Below are 8786 nucleotides of genomic sequence, written 5' to 3'. Positions count from 1 at the left end.
TATTCGGGTTCCATCCGCAAGGAGATCCGGCCGGGGTGTCGCTCACGGCCCCAAACGATGTGTGTAGGGTTCCCAAGCCCACCATCCGGGTGCCACTTGGTACACCAGGCCACTGTGCCTACTCTGTCCCAAGCCCACCTGTACTGGGTGCCACTTGGTAGACTACTAACACTACCTACAAACACCAGAAACTAGTTGCAACTCCTGGATAGAGATCATGTTGATTAATAAGTCGAGAGAGTCAATTAAGGATCCCAATGTGTGGTAGTAGCTATTCATGGATCACAAACACAGAACTCAGTTCCTGAGGACGGCTGCAATGAGACAACCCACCATGTACTCCTACATGGCCTCTCACCGCTACCTTTACCAAATCGTGTTCACACACTTAGCTCACACACAGTAGGACATGTTCACACACCTCCAATTCATCCCCGATGAATCAGACCTGACTCAACTCTAAGCAATAACAGGCATGACAAAGAAGCATGAATGAGTAGGCACATCAGGGCTCAAACAACTCCTACTCATGCTAGTGGGCTTCATCTATTTACTGTGGCAATGACAGGTCATGCAAAGGATAAAGGGGTTCAGCTACCGTAGCAAGTAACAGTTGAACCGGTGTTGTCCTAATGCAGTAAAAGAGAGCAGGAGCGAGAGAGTGGGATTGTATCGGAATGAACAAGGGGGTTTTGCTTGCCTGGCACTTCTGAAGATAATATAGTTCTTCATCGGTGTCATCGAACTCATCGTCGGAACGTCGTCTACTGAGAGGGGACAAATACCGGCAAACAAGGGAGAACACAATCAATGCAATGCAACAATATGATGCATGAATGTGACATGGCAATATGCTGTGGTTTTGAGCTAATGCAGCTAGCAACAAAGTTAAATGAAGTTGGTTCGAACCCTAAGTTCAAATCCAAACTCCATATGTGAAATTCAAATGCCATTTATATGACTTGTGCTAAAAAGCAGCTATAAGTTGTTCTAACATGCATGAGAATGGTACAGATGGATAGATTGGATTTTTCTGATCATCTTTCATATATAAATTATTTCATTCTGAGCTACGGTTGATTTTCTATGATTTTTAGAAGTTTAGGACATTTTCTGGAATTTCCTGGATTTATTTTAAATCCAAAAAATTGTTAATTGCGTCAGCATGATGTCGGGGTGACGTCAGCAGAGTCAACACGCCAGGTCCAGGTCAAACCTGACCTGTGGGTCCCACGTGTTAGTGGTTAGTTGACTAACTAAAACAGAGTTAGTTAGTGTTAGGTTAGTCACTAATCTAGGTTAATTAGCACTAAACTAACCTAACTAAAATTAACAAGGGTGGCCCACATGTCAGTGACCCAGGGGGTCAAACTGGGCCCACCCAGTCAATGGTCAGCAGGTCAAACCTGTCGGCGTCGAGTCGCCGGCGAGGCTGAGACGACGGAGAGCGTCGGAAACGCTGCTCCGGCCACGGTTTGATGCGCGGGTGGGCGCTATGAGTAGCTGGCGATGTGGTGCATCCAATGGTGGCGGTGTTTGGTGCTGGGGTGGCCGGAGTTAACGACGGCGAGCACTTCTGCGGCAGCCGGAGTTCGGGCACGCTCGGACACGGTGTTTTGGTGCACGGGAGGACGAGCTGCGGGTTGCTACGGAGTCCTGCGGACTCGCTGAGCACGGGGGTAGGCTCGAATGCATCGTGGGTGCGCTCTAGCTACGGCGGCGCCATGGCCGGCGGCGGGGAGCGTTCGGCTCCGGTGACTAGGGTGGCTAGAGGGTGCGTACGGGCACGGGGAACAGGGGAGAAGAAGGCGGAGCTCACAGCGGGGTCAGAGACGGTCTTAGCGAGCTCGGGGAGGCGGAGACGGCGGCATATCGACGGCGGCGATTCTCCGTGGCCGAGGAGGGGAACGGCGGAGCTAGCGGCACCCAGGGCTTCCGGCGCCTTCCGTCTTGGTGAGGAGGAAGAGGGGGACGAGGCGGGGCGTCTGGGCGCAGCGGCAGGGCGAGGGGTGGCCGGTGGCCACGGGTACGGCGACGATAACGACGAGCTCCGCTCGGTGGTGCGCGCAAGAGGGGAGCAGAAGAAGGGATGGGGTCCAGGGGGAGAAAGGAGAGGTGCAGGGGGGCGAGGGGGAGTGTGTGGCACTCGGGGCTGGCTCCAGAAGCGGCGGAAGCAGGAGGTGGCTTGGGCGCGTGCCGGCGCGCGGTGGCCACACGCCCTCCTGCCTACTGGCAGGAGGTTGAAGACGGTGGCGGCTACGGTGGGCTGGGCCGCTGGAGTTGGGCCAGGTGGGCTGCGAGGTGAGCGTCAGGTACTTCTCTCTCTATCTCTCTTTTCCTGTTTTCTATTTTTCTGCAGCTTTGTGGCTTTATTAAAAATACTAAATCAATCCCAAAATCATGCAACTGCTCATGACCACTGTTAGAATATATCCTACAGTAAACATTTCAGTTTGGGATTATTTGAGCATTTAAAATATTTTATAGTATTTAAATACCCAAATGCAAATAAGTAATGATTTAATTCAAAAATCCAAAATGGCCTAGAAATATGTGCATCATTTTTTGCTGAGGTTTTCACCTTTACCAGAAATCATGAACATTTCCAGAGGGTATTTTGGGTTTATTGAAAAAGATTTTATTTTGACCCTAGTTGAATTCGTTAGTTGCTAGGGTTTATCAGCCCCCATTTCAAGTTTCATAAAAAATTTAAACATGATGCATGGATGCTAAAGCAAAAACAAGCAAGGCCTGAACTGGGGATGTGACATCGATGCATTGAAGCAGAGCCTCGAGCGGTCCGAGAACGAGCTCGGCCTTGCCAAAAAGCGGCTCGAGGACAAGGAATGTAAGTAATACCTTATGGAAGTATATAAAAGATGTGGTAATAGCAGGAATAACATGAGAATTGCAGGGGCCACGAACGAGGTGGCGTCCCTGAAGGAAGCAGTGTCCAAGGCCAAAAGCAATGCGGTCGCGGAACGCACCGAGCGAGAGAAGCAGGAGGCGTGGGTGGCGGAAGTGTGGCAAGAGCTCCAGGCTCTCGTGGAAAAACATGAGAGTTTGGAGTGTGACTCAAGGACTCGAGAGTCCGAGCTCACCTCGGCTCTTGAGAGCGCCAAAGCCGCTAAGGCCGAAGCCCAAAAAGCCCTCCAGGAAATTGAGGCAATGAAGAAGATAGCGGCGGGTAAGGCATTCTTCATGCAAAGCAAACACATGAAAGTGAATTACTTGTTACTTACCCGAATCCGGAGCTCTCCAGGAGCATTCGCAGATCTGCCCCGCAGTGTGTCCGACGCTACCGCATTCTACCGGGCCGAGGAGGGGAGCTCGACGGAGAAGGTGTTCTGGTCTCAGTATGCTGAGGCCGGACACCCGGTGCCCTTGAGCGACCAGCTGAAGCAGTTGTCGTGGTTCTAAGTCTGACAGTAGAATAGGGGGTAGGTATGGAGAGGCAAGATCCTAGCTATGGAGCAGTTGTGCACACAAGTGTTTTACGAGTTCAGGCCCTTCTAAGAGGAAGTAACAGCCCTACATCTCGGAGCCCGGAGGCGGTCGACTGGATTATATGTGTGAGAGTTACAGGGGTGCGAACCCTTCTGCTAGTGGAGGGGTGGCTTATATAGAGGATGCCAAGACCCCAGCCAACCCACGTAGCGGAGAGTTTTAAGTACATTAAAGCCTGGCGTTACTGGTAACGCCCTACATAAAGTGTCATCATGACCATAAAGACTACTTAATTACAGACCATTTGGATACAGAGTAGATCTTGAACTCCTGGCGGTCGAGTAAGTCTTCATGGTCGAGTGTCTTCAGGTTTGTCGAGCGTCCTCTAGTCCCTCGAGTGGAGTACCTCTTGGTCGACTGGAAGACGGCTTCTTCTAAAAGATGTCCTTGGGGAGGGTACCTTGGACAGGTCCATGACCCTACCCTGGGTACATAACTTCATCATTAGCTCCCGAATGGATCGAGGTTTGAGTGAGGAAGGAGTTGGCAATCTTTCCGACCTGCTTTCTGGTGTTGTAAAGGTGTTTTGCTCTGGATCAATGACTTTCAAGTGAGGATGTCAACTTTCTTTCAGTCGCCTTGATCCATTCTTTATATCTGTCGAGTGAACTTTACGGACTTGGAGATTTCCGAGCGACGGATCGCAGGAGATCTTCCGTCTGACAAGTTATCCTGCGGTTAGCGGATTTAGTGGGATCTGAATTTTGGGAAGCGCGCGAAGCAGAGAAGACCGCGGTACTCGGATGGGATAAGGCAGGGACGCCTCGATTCCCGCACCGTCTTTTTCGCCACATATCGCCTGCGCGATTGTTTTGGGATTTGACAGTATTGCCTGGGCCTACCTGTCAGCCACTCGGAAGTGACTCCATATAAGGAACCGGGCGGAGGTTTTTTGAATAGTGCCTCCTCATTTTCCCCTCCCTCGTCTCTAGATCCATCCGCTGTGCTCGCCAATTGCCCAGCGCCACTGCTCCGTTCCAGCCTCGTCGGCAACAATGGTGAAGGAGAAAACGACGGCTTTGGAGCGGGCGAAGAAGGCGACGGCGCAGGCGAAGGGGAGAGCGACCAGTCGGGGTGGATCCTCGTCGCGGTCCCGCCTGCCACAAGGTTGGATCCAAGGGGATTGGATCTGTTCAACCATCACCCAGAAGGATCTCGACGACCTGGCCAACGAGGGGCTGATCGAGCACGGAGCAGCGAGGCTTCCGGGGACGGAGTGGCAGCCGCAGCCTCAGGAGGTTGAGTGTGTCCTCCTAGCGACTCATGTCGATCGTGGGTTTTCTTTGCCGCTGCATCTCTTCTTTCGGGGGTTTCTGAACTTCTTCGGGGCTCAGCTCCATCACTTGACACACAATTCTATTGCCTATCTCGCCGCTTTTGTGTCTCTGTGCGAAAACTTCTTGGGTTGTCGGCCGCATTGGGGCCTTTTCAAACACATATTCACTTGCCGCTCTCAGACGGTCAAGAAGGCCAATCCGAATGACGAGAGAACCCAAGTAATCCAGATGTGTGGGGGTCTTGGGGTCCAGATGAGGAGTAAGAGTGCCTTTCCAGCTATGACCCTTCCCGAGTCAGTTAGAGGGTGGCAGTCGACCTGGTTCTACTGCCAAGACCGGTCGACGCCAGGGCAGTCGACTGGGCTCCCTCCCTTCACCATGAGTCGAGTGAACAAGCCATCTTCTCTGAAAGTGATTCCAGAGGAGAAGGCTCAGGTTAAAATGCTGATGGAGCGGGTAGTCCAACTCATTCGCGATGGCGTGACTGGCATGGATCTTCTGGAGGTTTTCCATCAACGACGTATCCAGCCACTCCAGTACCGGGGTCACCCAATGTGGTTGTACTCTGGTACTGAAGACACCACTCGGGTCCACCCAAAAGAAGTCGACGATGTCACACTAGAGAGGTGGATGACTGCCATTACAGGGAACAAGGACAACCCTCATGGAGCCAGGAGGATCCCGCCACTCGGCCAATCTTATGAGCCAGACAAGGTATGACCACTTATCTCCGATTGTAATCATGTTTCGTCCATTCTGTTTTGATATAGATCAGTCGATCGACTTTTGTCTTGTTTGTTGTCTTTCAGGCCACCACTGAGTTGTATTCGATGCCCAACGAGGCGCAAGCACAGACCGAGGAGGAGGAAGGGAGCGGAGGCGAAAGTCAAGAGGAGTGGGAGTCGGTCAGCGACGAAGATGATGAAGATGCAGACTCCGATGAGGAGGAGGAGGAGGAAGAGGAGGAGGAAGTTGTGCCTCCCCGTTCTGAAAGAAGGTCCAAGCTCGCCCACGACCCTGCGGTCGAACGCGGCAAGGGAGTCGTGCCTGCTGGGCAATCGACAAAACGCCCTCGGACGACTTCACCGGCGCCAACTGAGAACGCGTCAAAGAAACCCCGAGCGGCCCCGACAAAGCCAGGGAAGGCCCTACCGAAGATGAGGATGGAGATCCCGACTATTTCTGGGTAACAGCATAACTCATGTTTTTTCCTTTTATCATGGATATATTCTTTGTCGACTCGATCGATGACCGACTGATTTTTGAAATTGCAGTGATGCTACTTCTGAAACTTCAGCCAGGCATTAGGATCAAGAAATGGAAGATGCTGCTACTTCTCATCCTGGTATGATCTGCGCAGTTTCGCTTTCGGTCGATTGGATCTTTATTTTTGACTTTGAACCTTTTCTGCAGCTCCACCTAGCATTATCATCGATCTCCCTGACGATGACGATGAAGCGCCGCTGAGGCAAAGGAGGAGCAGGAAGTCGACTGCTGGCAAGACTGCTCAGGTTGCGTCAGCACCTGAACCATTGGTTCCGGAGGGGAGCAATGTTGCTCGGGCTACTGTGTCTTTTGCGGATCCGTTGACAAGTGCCCGTCCTCCGTCGTCGAGTGCTGATCCACCTTCTCTCTTCTCCACATACCACGTCCCGGAGGACTAGGCAGGCGCTGCCAAGGAAGCCATACGCCAAGCGGGGATCATGATGGAGCAGGTGAAGGCGATCCGAGTCACCAGCCAAGCAGCTTACGACGCGAGTTCAGCTCTTCAGAGCAATGTCCAGGTTAGTTGAACACCGACTGAAAATCTTAGTGTTTGTCATGCACCCGCTGGGTGTGTCGATTGGAATGTCTGTATTAGTGGGGGCACGCTGAGTGCACCCATTGGGTGTAGTCCCCGAGACTACGGTGGACTGCTTGCAGACGACTGTAGTCTTTAAGCCTTGAACTTTCTCATTTTTACTTGTTTCACTCGAAATGGTCGAGTGGAATCATGGAACCGGTGGGGGCACGCTGAGTGCGCCCACTGGGTGTAGTCCCCGAGACCGTGGTCGACTGCTGGCAGTCGGCTATGGTCTGAATAATTCTTCATTTTTTTGTGTCTAACTACTGACAGTTAGCTGTTTCCGGTCGACTGATCGACTCTGGTTCTAGCTGATAGAACTAGTGGGGGCACGCTGAGTGCACCCACTGGGTGTACTCCCTGAGACTACAGTTGAATGTTTAGATTCAGCTGTAGTCTTAGAAACACTACAATTTTTTTTCTTTAGTCACTCGGAAGTGATCTGTCTTTGATGACTGTCGACTGATCTTTCGCAGAAATCTTGTGACCTTGTTTCTCGTTATACCGAGTTGGAGAACAAGCATATCCAGCTCGAACTTGATCTGAAGCTTGTCCAGGAGAACTTCACGAAGGCGAAGGAGGGGGCAAAAGGTATGTTTGGTGAGAATCTTGACGACTGTCTTTGCTTCTTGCCTTTCTCCGAGTCTGATCTTATTGTGATTTTGCAGATAAACTGAGGGATGCTCTGAAGAAGAAGGACCTTGACCTCGCCGAGGCGCAAAAAGCGGCTTCGGACAAAACCAAACTTGCAGAAGAGAAGTTGGCTTCGGTCAACAAACTTGAAGAGGAAAACACTAATCAGAAAGCTGCTCTCGACGTGGCCAACCAGGAGGTCACTCGACTAAAGAATGACAAGATGGTCATGAGTGACAAAGCTGGCGAACTGGCGGGAAAGAAGAATGACTTGGAGGTTTATCTGGGAGGACTCGCCAAGAAGCTGTTCCTGATGCTTGAAGGTAACCCCTTATATCCGACTGGTAATTACTGACTTACTATAGGAACATTAGCTTATCCTTGAATCGTGTCCACAGAATTCTGCCAAAACTTTGAAGAAGAGACTAGTCGAGTGGAGACTGGCTTGGACCCCATCAACTCTCCAGTGAAAGATGAAGCCGCTATGAACGTGCTCCGCCTTGAGTCTCGCATTGCTGCAGTGGTCGACTACCTTGCAAGACTGAAGGTTGCAACGTCGCGCATCGATACATCACTCTGGTCAGAAGAAACACTTCAGAACGACCTCGAGTCTCTGATGACTCGACTGAACGAAGTTCCAAGTCGAGTGCAAGAATGGAAGAAGTCTTCTGCCAGGTGTGGTGTCAACGTTGCTCTGTCCTTAGTCCGCGTCCACTGCAAGGAAGCGAGAGAAGACAAGGTGTCTCTCAAGGTGGCCAATACCAGGAAGCATGACTTCCGTTCTTTCATGGAGACCTTCATTGCTGCCGCCACTCGGATCACAGACGGGATCGATCTGGACGAGTTTGTTGCGCCTTCCAGCCCTCCGCAGGAGGGGTAAAAAACTTCTATGCTTGATGCTGTGAATTTGCCTCGAAATGCCGAGTGATTTTTGTAACCGATAAACCTTAACAGGCTTGGTGCCTGAGCACTTCTGGATCCGTAGGACGTTATCTGAACTTGGTTTGCCGCTGAAATATGTTTGCTTCTGCTTTCGAGCAACCATCTTTCTTGGGTTGGAATATATACTAGTGTCTGTGATGCTCTTTTGCAGGTAGGGACGAAGCACAAATTGCAATCGACTTGTACTCGTCATGTTTAGGCGAGTGCTGGGCTGCAGCTAAGCCTCTTGAGTGGGAGATTTGTTCTCCACTCGACAGGATTTTTGAAACTTAGGCGAGCACTAGGCTGTAGCTAAGCCCCCGAGTGAGAGTTTGCTCTTCACTCGGTAGGATTTTAGAAACTTAGGCGAGCACTGGGCTGCAGCTAAGCCCCCGAGTGGGAGGTTTGCTCTCTACTCGGTAGGATTTTAGAAACTTAGGCGAGCACTGGGCTGCAGCTAAGCCCCCGAGTGGGAGGTTTGCTCTCCACTCGGTAGGATTTTTGAAACTTAGGCGAGCACTGGGCTGCAGCTAAGCCCCCGAGTGGGAGGTTTGCTCTCCACTTGGTAGGATTTTCGTGGCATAGTTTTGGAGGGGAAGGTAGCA

This window comes from Triticum aestivum, chromosome 7B, assembly GCF_018294505.1.
Source record: "Triticum aestivum cultivar Chinese Spring chromosome 7B, IWGSC CS RefSeq v2.1, whole genome shotgun sequence".
Lineage (NCBI taxonomy): Eukaryota > Viridiplantae > Streptophyta > Magnoliopsida > Poales > Poaceae > Triticum > Triticum aestivum.
The sequence above is the reverse complement of the archived record's forward strand: the minus strand, read 5'-3'. Positions refer to the sequence as shown.